The 22,091-nt window shown below is 47.5% G+C and overlaps 1 pseudogene; it reads left to right on the top strand.

Annotated features, from left to right (window-relative positions):
* Positions 1–725: 725 nt before the first annotated feature.
* On the top strand, positions 726–21,531 carry LOC136479307 (disease resistance protein RGA2-like; annotated as a pseudogene).
* Positions 21,532–22,091: the final 560 nt, after the last annotated feature.

The raw sequence follows: 22,091 nt of genomic DNA, 5'->3' as shown, positions 1-22,091 counted from the left end.
TGCCCGTTTTTCGACGATGACGTGGTGGGCCTCACATGTCAAGCCCACCAACCCGCCCATGTTGCTGGTCGCCGGTGCCCGGTGCCGGAGGGCGCCGCCCGGCCGCACCCGCACCCGCACCCTCCCGCCCCGCCGGCGACCGTCTACTCTAGGAAACCTCGCTGCCTGTGTCTGGGCCTGGGGTGGAGGAGAACGAGGGCTGCGGCTGTGGCTCGTCGACGTCACCCGCTGGTGCCCCCCTCCCCGGCCGAAACGCACACAGGCGAGTGTCCCGCTTAGCCACACAAGAGAAGATGCCAGTTCATTAGTTCTGCAGCTGTGGACGCAAGACTTCACTCCCAGACCTGACCTCTCTATCCTTTTGTAAACTGCACAGCCACAAAATGACATACCATACCAGTTCAATGCTCTGAATTCATATGTCCTCCCTTGTGCCCATCGCCATATAGGTTCACTGGGAGACGATCGGATGGGGGTGGTGGAAACTGTGGTGGATGCTGCGACCGGATGGCTGGTGGAAAGCATCCTTGGGAGCTTCTTCACTCGACAGATGGAGGCGTGGGCGCAGGATGCCAGGCATATTTTCTTGCCTTGCCTACTTGGTTAATTGGATCTTCTTTTTCACATGTTTTGACTTGTGTTAGTTATTAATGGCTGCTTTTGTTTAAGTGTCTTTCTTTAGCTTGTTCGCATAACACCTGTGGGTTTGCTTATGCAGGGGAAGGTTGTACAGATCCTGAGGAGGGCTCTGTGTCTTCTTGCACTCCATCCTCTTTTCAACTGGTTGTTAGTTGGTGCTCACGTGACAGAAAAAGGAAGAGAGAGGAGGAGCCAACTCATAGCACCATGCTGCCTCATGAGATTAAACTTGACATTTCTGAGAGCATCAAGGTGATAGTGAATCGTTTACACAAACTTGGCAATTCTGTGCGGAAGGTTCTTCAGCTAGAGATCTCACGCCCCGTTCCATTGGCAAACCAGGGTCAGTATGTGGCCAGAAACACACGCCTGACAACTTCTGTTCCAATTGAAGACAAGGTATACGGAAGGGATGTAGAGAGGGATAAGATAATAGAGTTGTTAATAAATGGGAAATCTAGCGATCTACATGTTCTGCCTATAGTTGGCATTGGTGGTGTTGGGAAGGCTACACTTGCAAGATTTGTTTGCGGTGATCAAAGAATCAAAGAGCATTTTGATCTGCGAATGTGGGTTTGCGTGTCCACTAACTTCGACACAATGAGACTAACACGGGAGATCTTGGAGCATGTATGTACAGATAGACAACAGTTCGAAAACATCACCAACTTCAACATGCTGCAGAATATCCTTCTGAAGAATCTTGAAAACAAAAGATTCTTGCTTGTATTTGATGACATGTGGGAGGAAAAGGACAAGAGAGGATGGTTTAGCCTGTTAACCCCAGTAAAGCACAATCATGTACCTGGCTGCATGATTTTAGCAACTACTCGAAGACCATCAGTTGCAAGAATGATAGAAACAATGGATTCAGTATCAGTGAATGGTCTGGATGAAAACCAATTTTGGTTGTTCTTCAAGGCATGTGCATTTGGTAATGAAAGCCATGAGGGCCATCCTAGTTTGCAGTGCATTGGGCAGCAGATTGCTAAAGCACTAAAGGGTATTCCACTAGCTGCACTTAGTGTCGGTGCACTTTTGAACAGAAATGTTTCCTACGAGCACTGGAGGACAGTTCAAAACAAATGGAAATCTCTTCAAGAAGATACTGATGATATTTTACCTATCTTGAAGCTCAGTTATGATTTTTTACCGGTGCACCTGCAGCAGTGTTTCTCATACTGCTCTCTGTTTCCAGAGGACTATAGATTTAATGGCGAAAATTTGGTCCGTGCTTGGATATCACACAATTTTGTGCAGTGCCAAGACCCTACCAAGAGATTGGAGGAAACAGGGATGCAATATTTGGATAACTTAGTGGATTTTGGCTTTTTCCAAAAGGTTGACTCAAACTATGTCATGCATGACCTAATGCATGAATTGGCTCAGAAGGTTTCGTTAAATGAGTGTGCTACTATAAATGGATCCAACTCTAGGGCCATTCAACCAAGTGTTTGACATTTGTCAATCATAACCACAGTTTATGAGAAAGATGGACATTGCAGTATCCCTTGTGACAAGTTTCAGAACATACTGGAGAATATTGGGTCCTCGGAAAAATTGAGGACCTTGATGGTTTTTGGTAGAAGCAGCATACATTTATTAAGGTTCCTACACACTTTATGCATTAAGTCAAAAAGTTTACGAGTCGCGAGGATTTATGTGACGCAAAATGAATTCAGCACTACATCTGATTTGTTAAATCCATATCATCTTCGCTATCTTGAATTTATCGGTGTGTTCTCCAACACAAATATTTGGACAAATGTAGACCTTAAGAAGAATATTGTTCTTCCTCAAGCTTTGACAAAATTTTATCACCTTCAATTCTTCAACGCCGGCATTGGATGCAATATTTCTGTACCTACAAGTATGAATAATCTCATTAATTTACGGAATATTGTTGCCCATGAGAAAGTGCACTCAGAAATCGCTGGTGTAGGGAAGCTGACCTCTCTTCAGGGAATAAAATTCAAGGTTCGAATTGTTGGTGAATTTGAGATAATACAACTTCGATCCATGAGCGAGCTTGTAACTTTGAAATTTCTCAACTTGAAAATGTGAAGACCAAAGAACAGGCCAGCGGAGCTAGGCTGATAGACAAAGAGTAAAGGGCATACCCAGTGCAGAGAGCTCCCGCTCTGTGCGGGGTCTGGGGAAGGGTGTCAGTGGCAAGTCTTATCCTCGCCTGTGCAATGCAAGGAGACCACGACTCAAACCCGGGACCTTCCGGTCACAGGCGGTAAGACTCTACCGTTTGCACCAGGCCCACCCTTCGCTGATAGACAAAGAGTATCTGCGAGAATTGTCCTTATCATGGAATGATTTCAGCATGGACCTTGACTCTTTTATAGCTGGGAAAACAGAAGATGTGCTTGAGGGTCTTCAGCCTCATGAGAACCTCAAAAGTCTACATATATCTGGGTATAACGGTGCTAACTTACCAACCTGGCTTGCCAGTAATGTGTCAGTTAAGATGCTGCGGATACTTCATTTAGAGAAGTGCAGGGAATGGCAAATTCTTCGTCTCCAAATGCTTCCGTTCCTTAGGAAGCTAAACTGATCAGGATGTGGAAGTTGACAGAAACTTCAATTCCTTCCTTGGAAGAGTTGATCTTGATTGAGATGCCAAGATTGGAAAAATGTCTTGGTACTTATAGGAAGGAATTAACCTCCGATCTAAGGGTAATGATGATCAAGGGCTGAGCGAGTTCACTCTTTTCCAGAGTTACTTTCTTTTCCAAGTTGAGCAGCAGTCATGGTTTTCGTCTCTCAGGAAACTCACCATCTGCTATTGTCCTCATATAATGTAACTACTACTCTTTAATTTTGTTTGAATAGTTGTACTCATTTGCAAATTTTGGCATACTTACTTAGATGAATGATATTGCAGCAAGTGGGAAATCCTTCCACTGGGAGGAGTGAGGGCACTCAAGGAGCTGAAGTTAATGGACCTGCATCTTGTGAGAGAGTTGTCAGTTCCTTCTCTGGAGAAGTTGGAGTTGATTAAAATGCTAAGCCTGGAAAGGTGCAGTGGGCTGATGGCTCCTCCATCTTCACTTTCACAACAAGAGCAGGAGGTGTGTCTATCTAGTCTCAACAGACTCATCATCCATGATTGCCCTAATCTGATGATATCTCGTCCTCTTCCACCTTCTGCTCATAAAGGGCGTACCCAGTGCAGAGAACTCCCGCTCTGTGCGGGGTCTAGAGAAGGATGTCAGTGGCAAGCCTTACCCTCGCATGTGCAATACGAGGAGACCGCGACTCAAACCCAGAACCTTCCGGTCATAGGCAGTAAGACTCTACCGCTTCCACCTTCTGCTCATATACAGAAAATTTCCATCAAAGGAAAACTATCAATAAATATAGATGGCAAATCGCTCAATATAAAATCCAATGAGTTGAGTGCGTTGGATGACCAGATCTTAGCATTCCATAATCTTAGGGGCATCAGATGGTTGGACATGTGGAATTGTCCAAAATTGATTTCTATTTCAAGTGAAGGTTTCAGCCAGCTCACCGGTTTAGTGTCTTTGAGTATACGCAACTGCTCTAACTTGCTCAAGCCTCCCATCCCGTTAGAGGCTGCCTCGGAAAAGAGTTCATCTGGAAAGATCCCCGCTCTCCCATCTGTCAAACATCTTGATATTTCGTCTTCCAGCATACCAGGGGGGTGGTTGACTAAAATGCTTCCTCATTTGCGGTCCCTTGAGAAATCGAGCTTACGTGACTGTCCACAAATAAATGGTTATGGATCAGTCAACCTACAGATTCGAAGAATGGGAACTACGGAGAAGGGAGATGATTGGTGATGAGATTTATGTGCACGGTTGCAGCGAGGAGCTAGCTCAGCGATTCGAAGTATGGGAACTACGGAGAATGGAGATGATTGCTGATGAGATTGTGAATCATTAACCTCAGCGGTCACTTCTGTCGGGATACCACGACGGGGTACCTTTTCCACAAGATAACTCGGCGGACTCGGACCCAGTGCTTCATTGATCAGTTAGAAGAGGTTTGACCCAGAGCAGGTACCGCAACACGTGCAAACAATTCGGGCGACAACCAAACCACTCAGACGAGGAGCACTCGGGAGTCGGGACATGAAACGTCCCCTGAAGACCACTGAGCCTTTACCGCACTTCATATCTGTAATAAGACAACACCTTTATCAGGCGATTATGCCTTTGTAATTAGGCGGTTACTGGAAACTGGCCATTACTCAGCCGTTACTAGTAACTGCGACCATTGATTGGCCTTAACTCTCCTTGGATTATAAAAGGAGGGTGTAGCCCGTCTGGAAAAAGGGGCGGGTTCTTGGACGTTCCGCGATTTAGCCCGGGACACCACACCGTAGCACTCAGCTTGCTTGGCCGTTGAAGCTCATATATACATAAGACGTAAGGTATTACCTCTTCCGAGGGCCTGAACCTGTCTAAAAATCCATGTGCCATGATCCATCGCCTTCCTGTGTAGTCCCGCACTCTCTAAAAGAACTATTGCCGAGAACAACACTCGACTGTTGGCGCGCCAGGTAGGGGAGAGGTTTCAACAAACTCTTCTCTGCATTCTTCGCCGGACTACGTTTGGAGCGATGGATCCTGATGCCAACACGGTGTCCACTCAGCAGCTCCACACCAATCCGACTGCGTCTTCGGGAGGAGCAATAGCGACCTTCCGGACGCCATAGGCAAACATCGTCACAGCGGCGGCGTTGCTGCAGGGGCTCCATGTTCCTGCAGACAGCCCATTGGCATCGGTGCTGAATCAAATCAGCGCATATGTCACTGCAGCGGCCCACCAGATCGATCAAGGTGTGGATCCTCTGCGTCCGAGTGCTTCCGAGCGCTCTCAGCAGTACTCCTCCAGTAATGCTGCCAGCGATTCAAGGATTCCCGAACGGATCCCTCTGGGTCGTCCGCGACAACATCAACGCAAGTCGGGCGAAGCGCTCCCGACGGGGTGATCGCCCGGCTAACAACCTAGGCCTACGACCACTCGGCCCTCAGCTCCAAGACGTTCAATGGCCAGCGGGTTTTCGCCCGACTGGCATTGAGCAGTTTGACGGGTCCACTAATCCTGAAGAGTGGGTTCTAGTCTACAAGGTGGCTATTCGCACCGCGGGTGGCGACGACCGCGTGATGGCAAACTACCTTCCCATCACTCTCAAGGGAGCCGCTCGGACCTGGTTCACTGATTTGGCGGTGGATCCTTGCGCACCTGGGACGAGCTCGAGGACGTCTTCATCAGCAACTTCCTCGGCACCTGAGACCGTCCTGGGCGCGACTGGGATCTCTACCAACTCCACCAGCGCAAGGATGAAACTCTCCGTGAGTTCATCAAACGCTTTCTACGGACGCGCAATACCATCCCTGACTGCTCCGACTCCACGGTCATGGCGGCCTTCATGAAGGGCGTCGCCAACAAGGAGTTCATCAGCAAGATCGCACGCAAGAAGCCGCGGGGTGTCCGATAGCTTTTTGATATAGCTGAAGGGTACGCCGCGGCTGAGGAGGCGTTTCTTCAGCAAACCTGCAGGAAACCGAGTACTACCACTCGGACACGCCCAACTACCTTACCACCGATGACCAGTTGAACTAGCTAAGTCGCTTTCACAACTGCGTAGTTGTGTCTTTTAAACACAACAATAATCAGTACTTGTTTGCTTGTTAATTTCTCTACAATTTAAGTACCTGCATGGTACGTTCGTTATAAGTGTGAAGCTTTGTTTGGTGACAACGACTTACGCCAATAACCCAACGTTATGGGTCATGCCTTCTATGGTTACATCCTACGCTCGGGGGCTATGGTCTAGCCGGCAGAGTGCTTAAACACAACGAACCATCCATAATAGAGAAAACAACATCAAGGAGAGAAAAGCAACAAGTTCGGAAACTGCTTTAAATACATTTATGACACGTGTTCCGCGTTGTGCATTTTGTTTGTGACGACGACTTACGCCAATAACCCAATGCTACGGATCAATGTCTTCTATGGTTACATTTAGCGAGGGGGTGGATGTTCGGCATGCATGGCCGGTGGCTCGTAGCGTGATGGTCGGCACGCATGCGAGTACGAACCGCGTGCATGCTGCCGAGGCCTTTGCTTGTGCCTGCGTGCTAACTTTGCATGGTGCATGCAAATGGACGGTGGCTAGTTAGTGTGGTTAAAGGTAACAAGGTGCTGCTAGTGCGTGCGTGGTAAATGTGGTGGTTGTCTGCGTGCGTGCTTGCCTTGCTCTATTTGCTACGCATATACGGTTGTGCTGCTGCCATGCATGGAGAAGGGAGAGGGAGGGAAGGTGGGATGTGGGACCCGCTGTCGTGGCGGCGTGCGAGCTGCCGCAGTAGGCGAGGGGCGTCCGGGTGCTGGTGTGCTGCGGTGGCGATGGTGGTGGGGTCGACGCACGCGCCGTTGTCGGGCATCGGGCAACGAAGGACCAAGTCATCAAAACCGTTTTATTTCTTGCTCATGTGTCTATAATTCGACCATCTTAACCATGCCAACGTTCCATTGAAGCACAACCAGCAGACACATTATATATGTCCCGTGGTTGCCTGCTTTTATGTTGTGAGCAGGCTACTATTTACTTAGTCATGGAATTGAAACACCATCGAAAATATAATCTAAGAGCAACCACAATGTTGCAGAAAAGTATTCCATAGGCATTAGAATAGTCTACCAGCTAGCTGAGACATTATAGACTTTGTATGAATCAGTATGTCTTTGGTTACATGACACACGACAGGTAAGTTAATGCACTTATAGAATGTCCCTAGGTACACGTGAATTTTTGAGAGTACTGCCACTGGGTGCCAGCGGGTGTGCTAGTCCTTGTCGCCATAGGCAAGTGTGCTTGCCTAGAATTATGCTAATGATGCTTAGGCTTCAAGCGTTCTGTGGGCAAGTGGCTTGTTAACACGGTAATAGAGTTTGATTAGGAGACACTCCTTCTCATTCAATATGGAATACATGTCATCACAAACGCGCACCACATGTATATATATCTGAAGGTGGCAAACAGGGGCGGGTACATATGTGAGCTTACACATAGCCAATGTACACGCAAACTACTGCAGGGATGAACTACAATGAGGACTTCTCTAGTGGGGATAGAAAACCGACTCATCATCCAACGTGGAGGCCGAAAAAATCGACTGACTGGAGTATACGACTCACGCAGAAGAGAGAAAAATCGACTCACGTTTCAGGGTCGACTCCTCCCGAATAAACAAAGAATTCGACCCACCTGTAAGAGCCAAGAGCGGAGACGGAGCGGCGACGCCGGAGCCGAGTCGAGCAGGGGCGAGCAACTTAGGCGGCGGCGGCAGGCGACGAGTCAAACGGCGACGACGACAGCCAATGAGTTGAACGCCGGTGGTGGCAGTTTGCATCGTCTCCACACAGAGGGAGCCCGGCCATTCTGCGCGGTGGCGGCCGTCGTTTTGTACGCTGGCCCTGGCAGCGGCAACATGCGTGAATTGCAACCTCCGTCTGAACCAAGCACGCGACGACACTTCAACATTCAGAACCGCCAGAGGTGGGAGAAAGCAGTACGATGGAAGAAACAAACGTCATGTTGTTTATCATTTTTTAATTTGTCATGGGGCCTGTGGTACTGTTAGGCCAGGAGTCGACTCATGGGCTTAGTTGATGTGGCTGCCTTTATCTGAGATGGGTCGACTCACCACTGTGGGTGCCCCTAAGGCCATAGCTACTGATTCCTCATATATGAACTACAAGGAGGACACATGGAGACACTGGGAGGGCTGGGAGGGGCGCGATGAAGCAATGGATGTCACATGCTTATATAGGTGAAGGACCGAAAGCGATGACCAGAGGGGGGGTGAATGGGAGCCACAAAATTTCTCGTTAAATATTACGGCCACTTTCCCAAGTTCACCGCCAAACATGCAAATAAAACACCGTGATGTCCATGACTCAAATGAGTGGGTGGATATTCCCTAAGAACACAGTGGGACACCACAAAGCCAATCGCAACAATCGAAAGTCAAATCGAAGCTCAAACACGCAAATTTCGGATAAACAAGAATCTGGACCGGTACACTCTATTTTTGCAACTGGATAACAGTACTGCAGCAAAACCACACGGCTGGGAACGGCTCCTGCAAAAACTCACTGCCTATGTACTGGAGCGATAACCAATCCTGCAAGGACGAGAACTAAACAAGTGCTGCACTAATGGAACGAGAACAATGCAGCTCGCAAGTAGTACTCCACCAGCCAAACGAATGCTAGTAGTCCACTACAAACATGACAATGATTTAATAATCAAACAAAGTTTTGGTTCCTGTAGATTGAAAGTGACTACTCATAAATTGGAAAAAGCAAATCACGATCAAGCGAATCTCTTGCTTCTGTCCATGATGGCGTTACTTGCAAGAGATCAGACAAGAGATACTACAAGCATGTAAGGGGAGGCCACTAGCGGTAATCTGCTCGACGCACAGGCAGTGTGCGTCGATTTGCTCAAGAGATGCAGTACCCACGAGTGGCCATTGCTTCCTCTGGTGCTCTGCGTACGGCAGCAATGAGTCAACCGGTCAGAGCAAGCGCTGCTCAAACAAGCAAGCTCGGTGCTTTCGCTCTGGCTCTGGTAGCGCTGCAGCTGAAACACATCCCCACTTGAAGAACAACGAAGAACAGAGAAGTCACGCTGCAAGAACAGAACAACAGGCGGACACAAAACTTCTTGATTTATGACCCAAGCCAAATCCAACTGCCACGAAATCGAATCCAGGTAATCCGAAGGCAGTAGATGGGCTATCCCTAAGACATCATCGCCCAAAGTTTGGTCAATCCATGGGAATTTCAGATCACGGCCAAGAACGAAAAAGACAAACACAGTGAAACAAGAGCAACAAAAATCACAGAAAAAATTGATGAATCCCAGAGGGCACGAGGAGGATTTGGGCCTCCATTCCCACACCAAAAATCACAGAATACACCCACAAATTTTTCAGTTTGGGGGACCTATCTCAAGAGCCAAGTGAGGAAGAAAACCTAACCTAAAATGATAAAACGAAAAATGGGAGAGGTGAGGGAGATGGGGGCTCCCTCATCCTATTTAACAGGGCTATTACACATTTTCAGTTTTGCCCCTGGATACAAATGAGTTGAACCGCTAAGCCCAAGGGCGTTGTTGTCCAACCCGGTGTAATCTTGATCCGACGGCCACCGCGCCTTCTCACCGGTAGCTTCGCCTCGACGCGAACTCCCCGATGCCGCCACGTGCCGTCCACCCCTCCTCGGAACCTCCGCCCGGGTTTTGAGGCCCAAACCCGTAAACCGTCCATCCGATGGTTTTGAGACCCAAACCATCAAACCGTCCGCGGGTAGCGTACTCCATACGTGTCCCCCGCCATCCGACGCGTGTCACCACCGTCCTCGACCGGCCGGCATGCCAAGTCCTCTGAGCCTCGCTCGACCCGCACGCCCGCCGTCTTGACTCGGTCAACACCGTCACTCCCATGTCTTCTTGCACTTGTCGATGTCCCAAGTGTCAGCCACCGCGGCTAGTCACCCGGCCTCTGGGTCCCTCGGTCCAAGCCTCACGTTCGTCCTTCACTGCTCCTGATACGTCGGCACGGCACGTCCTCCTTGACCTTCACCTCGCCATCGACCACCGCATCCTAGCTCCACACCTGCACAACACAAGCCAACAGACATGTCGCACACATAGCTTTCGCCATGGTAGGGTTAGTCACCACTCAACCCACTTCGTGGATCACATTGACAATCACTCATCACAAAACGAACACACAAGGATACTTGTCAACCTTGTGTTTACAATCTCCCCCTTGATGAGTGCATTGTCAACACCAATACACGAACAGCTTGAGCAAAAGAAAAAGAAGAAGAAGAAGAAAAAACAAAGAACTCACCCAAATGACCAAAAGCCATAGAAAAGCCAAGAACCGGATCATTTGAAAATGAGCAAAACTTGGTCCCCAAAGACATGGGCAACGGTTTGACGCAACCAAGTAAAACAAAGCTAGCCCTCAAGAAGAGGCAAAGGGCTCAACACCACTAGCAAAGCTCGAAAAGCCAAAAACTGCTAGACCCTCCAAAAGAAGCAAAGGCTCAACACATCTAGCAAAACACCTCAAATGCAACTCCCCCTGAATAAGTGCAATCTCTCTCAAATGAATGCATATCTCTCAACTTTAGGTGGAATTAGAAGTTTCTTCCCCTTTTCTGAATATTTCTCCCCTTGTGACATTGTGAGTGTGGAAACTTCTCCCCCTTGTTGACACATGCACTTATCAAGCTAGAGCCCAAGGATTGCAACTCCCCCTCAAAACAAGCTATGAATGCAGAAATGCACGAATGCAGAAGCTTCAAGATTATAGCAAGTAGATTGAAAGGATGCTCTAGTTGATGATGTCATGTATATATAGCAACATATACAAGTGCTAGCAAATGCTCAAGGTGACCAAATGAGACAAAATATGGCATTTAAGCAAGTTTGATCAAGTTTGAGCAATTTTAAAAGAGGGTTCACCACCAAAGGAGCACATAGCAAAAAATAGACAGGAGATCGACCTTGTGCTACACATGTATGCAAAGTGAACTACCCCAAACAAAGTTCACACATCATGTCATGAGACAAACTTGTGGTTTGATCAAATTTTGGATACCAATTGAAATTTATCGGAGTTATGCAGCTTATTACCAAAGTTTGTCAAATAAGTGTGTGCGGGAGGTTATCTGTGCCATCAAAACATGACTTAGCGACCATGTCAAGCCTATGCCAAAGGCAATCAGAAGCTTAAGACAATGATCTCGGTATCCATTACAGAGCTCAAGTTCACCAATAAGTGCACTTTGGAGCTGTCTTGATACTCTGACATAGGATAGTACAGACCCATCTTGATCTTTTCAATTCACTTAGTTTGTTTTTCAAGTTTTAGCACAAATTCAAGTTTCTCAAGCAAGTGTGTAACTCAAGGTATGAGCCATAGCAACTAAGCATATATATGAAGCAAAGAAGATCTCGACACATTCTACACATGCTAGTTGCCACAAGTAGTGGTGAACACATTTCATGTTCCAACAAGTTTTAATCAAGTTCATAGTTTGGAAAAACAAGCTTAGCTCATAACATGCATCAATTGATCAAAAGGAGCCTAAGCCAAAAGCACATCATTTATATCCATAACAACCCCAACAAGAGCATAGTGTCAATCTAGCTACTATAAGGATGAAGCTCAGGATGCAATATGATACATGATGATATGATATGCAAGTATGATATAAAAACAAAAACAAAGGCTAAACTACAAAGAAAAACAAAGCTAGAATACAACAACCAAAATTCCCCTCCTCTAAAAAGGGAAACAAACTCCAAGCTCCCCTCGCAAGCGAGCAAACTGGGCTTGGTCAAGAGGCTTTGTAAAGATATCTGCAAGCTGGTTTTGGGTGGTTACGTGGATGAGATCAATGTCGCCTTTTTCATAGTGGTCTCGGAGAAAGTGGAAACGGACTTCGATGTGTTTGGTTTTGGAGTGAAGCACTGGATTCTTTGCAACACTAATGGCACTCGTGCTATCACAGAAAAGTGGCACTCTCCTATACTCAAGTCCGAAATCTCTCAAAGTGGCAACCATCCATAGGAGCTGTGAGCAACAAGCAGCAGCAGCAACGTATTCGGCTTCGGTGGTGGATTGGGCTACACTGGATTGTTTGCGAGAAGACCATGACACCAAAGAAGAGCTGATAAATTGACAAGTCCAGGAGGTGGACTTGCGCTCAACTCGACAACCAGCATAGTCGGTGTCCGAGTAACCACAGAGAGAAAGCGAAGAAGAAGCGGAAAACCAAAGGCCAAATTTAGGAGTGAACCGGAGATACCTGAAAATCCGCTTGATAGCCTACCGATGTGAAGTGTGCAGAGAAGCATGGAAACGGGCGCACAAGCACACGGCAAATTGGATGTCGGGTCGTGTTGCTGTCAAGTAGAGGAGGGAGCCAATCATGCTCCTGTACTCCTTCTGGTCCACCGCCTCGCCTTCCTTGTCTTCATCCAAGGCCGTAGTCGTTGACATGGGTGTTGAGAGGGGCTTCGCCTCACCCATGTCGAACTTCCTCAACAAGTCTTTCATGTACTTGCCTTGATGGATGAAGGTTCATTCTTTCGTCTGCTTGATCTGAAGTCTGAGGAAGAATGTGAGCTCGCCCATCATGCTCATTTCGAACTCCCTGCTCATCATTTCATAAAACTTTGCAACAAGACCATGAGAGGAGCCACCGAAAATAATGTCATCCACGTAAATCTATACCAAGAGCATGTCAGTGCCATGCCTGAGGAGAAAAAACATCTTGTCTACAGAACCCATCTCAAACCCCTTAGCTAATAGGAACGACTTTAACCTCTCGTACCACGCTCTGGGGGCTTGCTTCAGGCCATAAAGGGCTTTGTGTAGCTTGTAAACATGGTTTGGGTATTTGGGGGTTTTCAAAGCCTGGAGGCTGCTTCACATACTCCTCTTCTTCTATGTAGCCATTTAGGAAAGCACTCTTCACATCCATTTGGTAGAGTTTAAAGCCTTTGGATGCTGCAAAGGCGAGGAGGATCCTAATGGCCTCAATGCGGACCACAGGAGCAAATGTCTCCTCAAAGTCTACTCCCTCTTTTTGGCTAAACCCCTACGCTACCAGCCTAGCCTTGTTCCTCACCACAACTCCATCCTCACTTTGCTTGTTCTTGTACACCCACTTGGTTCCTATGGGATGACACTCGAGTGGTGGTGGAACTAAGACCCAAACTTGATTCCGCTCAAAGTTCTCTAACTCCTCGTGCACAGCATTGACCCAATCAGGATCAGAGAGTGCGTGTCCAGTACTTTCGGGCTCAAAGTTAGCGACAAAAGCCGAATGTGCGAAATGGGAAATATGATAAGACTTGGAACGCGTTACCCTTTCGTCGATGTCACCGATCATGGTCTGAGGAGGATGGCATCGCTGGATGTGTCGAGGTGCACCCAAAGACGAAGTCACCTCCCCCTCATCCACAGTTGGGGCCTCCTCAGTCGATTGAGGAAGCGGCTCGCATGGACCCCATGAAGTAGAGGTGGAGGGCTCACGGCCGTGAGCCGAAGTGGTCGAAGCTAGCTCGATCGGTGCAGCCGGTTGAGATGGCTTGGGATCATCCCAATCGGCGTCGTTGTCGTCCTCAACGAAAATGTTGTCACCCATCTCTTCATCACCTGCACGTTCAAAGACAAAAATAGAAGAGGGCATGGTTTCGTCGAAGGTGACTTCACAAGTCTCCACGACACGGTTAGTCTCAAGATTAAGCACACAGTACGCATGTGAATGAGAAGCGTAACCGAGAAATATACCGTTGGAAGATCTAGATTCAAACTTGTCAAGATTACCTTGCTTAAGAATGAAGCACCTACAACCAAAGACTCGAAAATGACTCACCTTGGGTGGACGCCCAAACTGCAACTCGTAGGATGTCTTCTTCAAGAAAGCACAAAGAAAAATGTGGTTTGAAACATGGCAGGCAGTGTTGATGGCTTCGACCCAGTAACGCCTAGGAGTCCTATGCTCATCGAGCATCGTCCTGGCCATTTCAACCAAAGTCCGATTTTTGCGCTCAACAACACCATTCTGCTGAGGGACATAGGGCGAAGAAAACTGATGTTCAAGACCCAAAGAAGCACAGAAGGTGTCAAACTGTGAGTTTTTGAACTCAGTGCCATTGTCACTGTGGATAGCTCATATGGCATTCTTTGGTAACTCAGTTTGCAACCTCAAGAGCAAGTCACGAGCATGAGAAAATGCTTCGTCCTTGCTCTCCATGAAAAACACCCAAGAATAGCGAGAAAAATCATCCACGATCACAAGAACGTACCACTTCCCTCCCTCTGACCGAACCCGAGCTAGACCAACAGTGTCCATATGGAGTAGCTCACCAGGTCTCGTGGTCATGACCTGAGTCACTGGAGGATGGGAAGCAGCCACCATCTTCCTATGGTGACAGGGATGGCATACCAGATCCTTCTCAAACTTAAGTTTGGGCAATCCTCGGATCATGTCAAGAGAACTCAACCTCACTAGGAGATCGAAGCTTAAGTGACCAAGTCTCCTATGCCACTTCCACAAATCAGAAGAAGATCCGGCAACCAAACAGCGAGAAGAACTGAAAGATTGAGAGAAATCAGCTCTGAAAACTTGGCCGAAAGAAATGATCTGACAAACTAGATGTCCCTGAGAATCGAGCACACGAGAAAGTCCAGTCTTAAAGCGCACCTCAAAACCATCTTGAAGGAGTTGTGAAACAGAGAGCAAATTGAAATGCAGGCTTGAAACCAAAGCAACGTCCTTCAAGATAAAAAAAACTCGTTGACCCGAATGGTCCCTCGAGACAGAACCTTACCTTTGCTATTGTCCCCAAATGTGATGTACTCCTTGTATTGCATGGTGTCGAGGCTGGAGAACCATTGGGAACTTCCAGTCATGTGGCACGAACAGCCAGAATCAACAAGCCACGTGTTCTCCGGGCCTCCGCTCTGCATCAATAGAAAGATAGGGGGTGAGCAAATAGCACAACACTGGGGTTAACGAAATGAGGAGAATACCAGTGTTGAGTCATTTGCCCTAGAAAAGTGTTAGGAAAGACACCATACATGTCATGTCCCATTGGAGAGAAGCGATCACCACGTGGGGGGAAACGTGGTCCGCTAGGAGTGTGGGACTGAAAGCCACCGTCGTGAGGTCCAGAGTCATATTGATCATGACTTGGGCCACGCCGGGCACGACCACCTCGTGGTCTCATCACCTGAGGCCTAGCACCTTGAGGCATTGCACCTCTAGGCCTAACACTGCTCCTCTGAACAGGTGGTACATGTACGCCATGGGGAGGACGGTACATGTTCTGGTTGTTCAACTCGTACTCACACCGCTCATCTCTCTTCCTCCTAAAGCAAAACTCAGCCAAATGACCATCTCTATGGCAATAGTCACAGTGGTACCTCACCTCTCTCTTGGGTGGTGGTTGACTCACTCTCTTATGGGTGTGGTTCACTCTCTGAGGCTTTTTGGCTTTAGGAAGGGGTGCACTAGAGATGTTGGGTAGAGTATCGAGTGAGTTCCGAAAGTGGTTCGGTTTGGGAACCCAAACTTGCTTGGATGGTGGAGCTTTTGGTGGTTCTTCAAACACACCATCTTTGATCATAGGCTTGGTAGGCTCTGGTGGAGGTATCTTGATCAATTGGGGAGTGTTGGTGGGTTTCTCAATTGGGTTCAAACCACTATGTTCACCAACCTTGCCATAGACATGCTCACCCTTCCCACCTATAGCAAAGCCTACTCCCGATGAGTCAGTTCCCCACCCGAACTGGCTCACCATCATGCCCAACTGGGGCTCACTGCACGACACCCAGCTCAAGATGGACCAAAGCTATGTGTTTTCTTCCTCTGTTCCCATCTTGTCGTGCCTGCAGGACTCAAGCTCCAACACCAAAGCTTCACATTGAACACATGTAGTGGTGGTGCTATCTGAGTTGGCCTTCTCAAGCTCAGCAAGTTTGGCAACCTTCTCTACCAACTCAGATTGCAAGCCTGAGCAGGACTTGCATGCACCGAGCAACCTAGAATGAGACTTCACCTCATCACATTCATCAAGCAAAATATCATACTTGGATTGCAAGTCAGAGAGGTTAGACATATGTATAGCGCACTCATCGTACTCCTCCTCCTCTGACACCACTACACCACTCTTGGCAAGCTCCAACTCCTTCAAAGCAACCTCTAGCTGGTCCTTAAACTCTTTTCTCTCGCGGGCAGCACGCTTAAGCAACTTATCTTGACTCATCAATGTATCATTCATAGTATCAAGCTCAAGCATAAGTGAGTCAAGTGTGGGCGGTACCTCGTTTTCGTCATCGTCGATGTCGACGTCGACGTCCTTTTTGAGCTTTGCTCCACCGTCAACCGCCATAGTGCAAAACCCACCACGGTTTGCACCGGCGACAAAGCAAAGACCGTTGAGCTTGTCCTCGTGCTTCTTCTCAGACTCATCGTCAGTCGAGGGAGAAGAAGAGTGATCATTGTCGGAGTCATCGTCGAGGTCGCTAAGGGAGGCGAGGAAGGCGCGTTCTTGAGCTTTGGCCTTCCTGCGGTATGCCTTCTTGATCGCCTCCTTGTCGAAGCCGCCCTTGGCCTTGTGCTTGCCGGAGGTGTAGTCACGCTTATCCTTGCGCTTGCCGGAGTCGTACTTGTTGGTGAAGGGCTTCTTCTTGGGGCAGCGCGCGATGAAGTGGTCCGGATCTCCACATCCATAGCATCCCTCCTTCGGGCCACCACTGCGTCGGCGGTTCAAACGGTTGTTGTGAAACCGAGAGAACCGACTGATGACGAGCGCCAACTCATCATCCCCAAGAGACTCCAGCTGCTCCTCTGTGACTGACATCAAGCACGACAAAGAGAAAGAAGCTTGTGAAGGGTTAGTCAATGAACTTGAACCACTACCTAAAACCAAAGCCATGGTTGGTGCAGAAGGATTCTTCAGCTTGGCTTGGGTTTGGTAGTCGATCTCCATGGACTTGAGCTTGCTGAAAAGCTCGTCGACGGTGAGGGTGTCGTAGTTGGCCAACTCGATGATCGCCGACACCTTCACATCCCATATCTTCTGATCAAGGGCATAGAGAAGCTTGAGCGCCCTCTCATGATCACTATAAGGTAGGTTGGCCTTGTTCACTTTCATTTTGTTGACGATAGTCTGAAAGCAGGAAAACATGGCATCGATGGACTCGCCATCAAGCTGAGAGAAGTTCTCGTACTCGCGCTTGTACGTCTCGTAGAGTCTAGTCTTGACCTATGTGGTCCCCTCGTGATAGCTCTGAAGCCTCACCCAGATCTCTCGAGCTGTAGTACAATCGGAGACACGCTCGAACTCAGAAAAGCGAAAGACTCGAGAAAAGCACATTGCGAGCTTTGCTATTTGCGTTGTGCCGATCCTTATGATCCTGGGTGGTATGGGCCGCGATAGGGAGCACAACATAAGTAGCATCCTCACAAATTTTCTAGACGAGCCAATCAATCCCCTAGAGATGCGCAGACATGCGGATCTTCCAATAAGGATAGTTGGACCCATAGAAGTGCGGTGGTTTGCCGGAACCATGCTCCATGTCGCCTTCGTGGATCACGGACCGATTAAGGTAGAATGATCCTTAACCGGCTCTGATACCAATTGAAGGACCGAAAGCGGCGACCAGAGGGGGGGGGTGAATGGGAGCCACAAAATTTCTCGTTAAATATTACGGCCACTGTCCCAAGTTCACCGCCAAACGTGCAAATAAAACACCATGATGTCCACGACTCAAATGAGTGGGTGGATATTCCCTAAGAACACAGCGGGACACCACAAAGCCAATTGCAACAATCAAAAGTCAAATCGAAGCTCAAACACACAAATTTCGGATAAACAAGAATCTAGACCGGTACACTCTATTTTTGCAACTGGATAACAATACTGCAGCAAAACCACACGGCTAGGAACGACTCCTGCAAAAACTCACTGCCTGTATACTGGAGCGATAACCAATCCTGCAAGGACGAGAACTAAACAAGTGCTGCACTGATGGAATAAGAACAATGCAGCTAGCAAGTAGTACTCCACCAGCCAAACGAATGCTAGTAGTCCACTACGAACATGACAATGATTTAATAATCAAACAAAGTTTTGGTTCTTGTAGATCGAAAGTGACTACTCATAAATTGGAAAAAGCAAATCATGATCAAGCGAATCTCTTGCTTCTGTCCATGATGACGTTACTTGCAAGAGATCAGACAAGAGATACTACAAGCATGTAAGGGGAGGCCACCACCGGTAATCTGCTCGACGCACAGGCAGTGTGCGCCGATTTGCTCAAGAGATGCAGTACCCATGAGGGGCCATTGCTTCCTCTGGTGCTCTGCGTATGGCAGCAATGAGTCAACCGGTCAGAGCAAGCGCTGCTCAAACAAGCAAGCTCAGCGCTTTCGCACTGGCTCTGGTAGCGCTGCAGCTGAAACACATCCCCACTTGAAGAACAACGAAGAACAGAGAAGTCACGCTGCAAGAACAGAACAACAGGCGGACACAAAACTTCTTGATTTATGACCCAAGCCAAATCCAACTGCCACGAAATCGAATCCAGGTAATCCGAAGGCAGTAGATGGGCTATCCCTAAGAAATCATCGCCCAAAGTTTGGTCAATCCATGGGAATTTCAGATCACGGCCAAGAACGAAAAAGACAAACACAGTGAAACAAGAGCAACAAAAATCACAGAAAAAATTGATGAATCCCATAGGGCACGAGGAGGATTTGGGCCTCCATTCCCACACCAAAAATCACAGAATACACCCACAAATTTTTCAGTTTGGGGGACCTATCTCAAGAGCCAAGTGAGGAAGAAAACCTAACCTAAAATGATAAAACAAAAAATGGGAGAGGTGAGGGAGATGGGGGCTCCCTCATCCTATTTAACAGGGCTATTACACATTTTCAGTTTTGCCCCTGGATACAAATGAGTTGAACCGCTAAGCCCAAGGGCGTTGTTGTCCAACCCGGTGTAATCTTGATCCGACGGCCACCGCGCCTTCTCACCGGTAGCTTCGCCTCGACGCGAACTCCCCGATGCCGCCACGTGCCGTCCACCCCTCCTCGGAACCTCCGCCCGGGTTTTGAGGCCCAAACCCGTAAACCGTCCATCCGATGGTTTTGAGACCCAAACCATCAAACCGTCCGCGGGTAGCGTACTCCATACGCGTCCCCCGCCATCCGACGCGTGTCACCGCCGTCCTCGACCGGCCGGCATGCCAAGTCCTCTGAGCCTCGCTCGACCCGCACGCCCGCCGTCTTGACTCGGTCAACACCGTCACTCCCATGTCTTCTTGCACTTGTCGATGTCCCAAGTGTCAGCCACCGCGGCTAGTCACCCGGCCTCTGGGTCCCTCGGTCCAAGCCTCACGTCCGTCCTTCACTGCTCCTGATACGTCGGCACGGCACGTCCTCCTTGACCTTCACCTCGCCATCGACCACCGCATCCTAGCTCCACACCTGCACAACACAAGCCAACAGACATGTCGCACACATAGCTTTCGCCATGGTAGGGTTAGTCACCACTCAACCCACTTCGTGGATCACATTGACAATCACTCATCACAAAACGAACACACAAGGAACTTGTCAACCTTGTGTTCGCAATAGGCAAGAGTTGGAGGAACAGACGCCTCTGCATGCATGGGTGCAGATGCAAGTATGGTAGCCATATTAATGGCGACCAACCCCAACCACTGACCACCTCAGGAGCAACGTGCACGCAACCCAAGCTGTCTCTTAGATGCATGGATGCATGTATAAGTACAAATGTTTCTGCATGGTCGGTGAATTATTTTTATCTGATGGTAAGGAGGAGAGACATTAAATGTGTCTACCTGCCCGACTTGTTTTTATCTGATCGTAGCATGGAGGGAGGCATTAAATGTATCCACTTGCTTTCGACCCACCCTGCGTAGGTGAAGATATCGAGTGCTTTCAAATTTACTGAGTGAATTTCTGAATAGCTTAGGAAGGCACTCGTGCATGCATGGAAATTTACTACCTAGTATCTATTGATAGTAAATTCATTAATGTAAAGGGAGAAGGCACATGTGATGTAAATTTCTCCTATCATAGTTACTTTTTTATGTAAAGGACACGTGAAAGCACAGTGATGTAAATTCCCCTACCGTAGTAACTTTTTGTATGCAAAGTACACCTACAATTTATATTGTCCTTGCATGCATGGTCATTTAATTTTTTATCTACTTCATTGAATGCGTCCACTTGCTTCATCTATCCACAGCCGAATGCATGGAAGAAGGCTGGTTGTGACACGCTTCATCTGAGTCGTGGAATTTCTATCTAACGCACCAACTAAATAAAACTTACGTGGACATCCTGGGAGGCCGCCTAGACGGCGTGCCTTCATATCTCTAATGTGACTTTCAATTTGCACTCACCATTTTCAAGACAATTAAGTATTATTACTTACAAATTATTTTGCCAGGAGACCTTTTCTTTTGATTTTATTTCAAGACACTTGCATTAGTATCCTTACCCCTTAGCCATATATATATATATATATATATATATATATATATATATATATATATATATATATATATATATATTTGTGGCGGTGACTAGATTGTTTGAGTTATACAATGCACCACTGGTCCACCTGCACTGCACTTTTATCGCTCTTATTAGAATTGCCTGTATCTCAATTTCTTCCTTCTGTTTTCAGATTGCCTCTGAAGAGCTAAAGCACGGAGTGTTTGAGGTCTCCTTGGCTGATCCAGAGTGATGAGGATCGGACTTACAGGATCAGACAGGTAACACTTCTAGAGACATCTCATGTTCATGGGAATGTTGAGAATAAAAGTGGCTATGGGAATTTTTTTTTCAAGTAAAAGTTTGCTCCAACTCTAGATATGGAGAACGGATTTGGGGTTTTAATCCTATGACTCCTAACCAATTTCAGACCAATAAAGTTTCTTGTACATGTTTTTTGAAAAAGAAGCTCACGGCTGAAACGCTCTGGTTGTAGGTTCTTAAGGGCATTCCAGGTAAACCTATATACATGCACGCAGTTTTGCAGTACTAGTATCCTCGTTACAGTCTTACAAGTAGTTACTACAATAAAACCATATAGAGGATGCAGATTTGTATGAAAGATTAGAAAGGGATTTTGATTAATCCCCACATTTGACATTTTCATATATATGCATGCAGGCGACCAGACGGTGTTTCTGCTCCTGAATCTGACAGAGGTCATCGGGCTGGTGCTCTCACCTTCAATCCTTTCCTTGCGGTTCCCCAGCAGTACAAACAATGAAAGCGTGCATGCATATAGAGGTAGGCGGTAGCTAGCTAGTATGTGGGCGAGACGAGGGGGATGAACATGAGAAGTGAAGTATGCCGTAGCGTGCGTGTGCCATGCATGCTTTCAGTGCATACATACACAAGACTGATGCCGCTGTTGACTTGTGTAGTCACAAAAACAAAGCTGTTTGGCTGCTTCGGTTAATGGGTTACTGCCTCGTTGGAATGGCACTCTGTTCTTTGCTGTTAGCCTGCCCTGGCTCTACTCCATAATACTCGTTTCGTCCTAAAATAGATTAACTTTGAGTTGTCTAAGTCAAACTGTTTTAAATTTGAATATCTATGGCACCTACCAAATAAATATAGTGTAAAATACATTTTCTTCTGATGATTAGTGCTTTTTATTCTGTAAATTCAATCAAATTTAAGAAAAAATAACTTAGAACAGCTCAAAATTCATTTATTTTAAGACGGAGAAGTACTACGTATTGTACATGTGATAGCCTGATGGGGCCATGTGGACCCCCCAAAAAAGGGGAAAAAACTACAGAGGCAGGCAGAGCCGT

This window comes from Miscanthus floridulus, chromosome 9 (assembly GCF_019320115.1).
Source record: "Miscanthus floridulus cultivar M001 chromosome 9, ASM1932011v1, whole genome shotgun sequence".
NCBI classification, from domain to species: domain Eukaryota; kingdom Viridiplantae; phylum Streptophyta; class Magnoliopsida; order Poales; family Poaceae; genus Miscanthus; species Miscanthus floridulus.
This window is presented reverse-complemented; position numbering and strand designations above follow the sequence as displayed.